The following is a 912-nucleotide window of genomic DNA, read 5'->3' on the forward strand; positions in this document are numbered from 1 at the left end:
GAAACGAGAGAATAAAATCGTTCCTCTGACGTCACCCAGAGGCTGATGACTGTGACCTTCAAAATAAAAGCACGCACGTCTCCGCGGAATTGAAACATCTTACTCATAATATTGAAAACACACACAACTTTTGTCAAGCATTTGAATTAAAATGTATATCCTCCGGAGACCCAGCCTATTCATTTGTGTCCTCTGTAGTGGACATTTGGTTTTGGTCTATATCTTGTGATTCATTTGAGCTACTACTAAGTCCTGTTGTGCAGAGGACATCCTGGCCTTTCCAGTGATATCTCATGTGGGTGGAATGAGGGGAACTTTGTTTTCATGCTGAGACAAAGTGGAGACTGCAGCAAAACGGAAATGCCAGGAAAAGAGAAAAGATAAGTCAAATATCCCATCCTCGTCGAACACTTTTTGGAATTTCCCCTCGCGGGACTACAAAGGACATATTGTTAAGATATTGTTTTTTTAAACTACGGTAATCACATGTTTTTTTTGTTTATGAACATGTCAGGAATCATAAAATTGGAGTCAGAGTTCAGTTAAACTTTTTGTGAGGAAAAATAATAGCAAAGTTATGAATGTTTAACAATGTCAATTTTGTTCAGTAGTTCAACAAAAGATACAGGCCAAATGTTCAGTTTCATTTAAAAAATGGATTGACATTCTTGTTTTCTTGTCAGCTGATTATGATTTCATTGTGTTATGGTAAAATTAGTTCTGTTAGTCCACTACAGTGGACATGCTGTAAAATCTAAACTAAAAATATTTTTACAAAATTCTAAATTGTGAGTTATTTTAGCTCCGAAGAGGCAGGAAATCACAAAACAAACAAACAAACAAACAAACAAACAAATAAATAAATAAATAAATTGAAAGTTCCTTGGTTCTCAGGAGGATATTACATACATT

This window comes from Chaetodon trifascialis, chromosome 9 (genome assembly GCF_039877785.1).
Source record: "Chaetodon trifascialis isolate fChaTrf1 chromosome 9, fChaTrf1.hap1, whole genome shotgun sequence".
NCBI classification, from domain to species: domain Eukaryota; kingdom Metazoa; phylum Chordata; class Actinopteri; order Chaetodontiformes; family Chaetodontidae; genus Chaetodon; species Chaetodon trifascialis.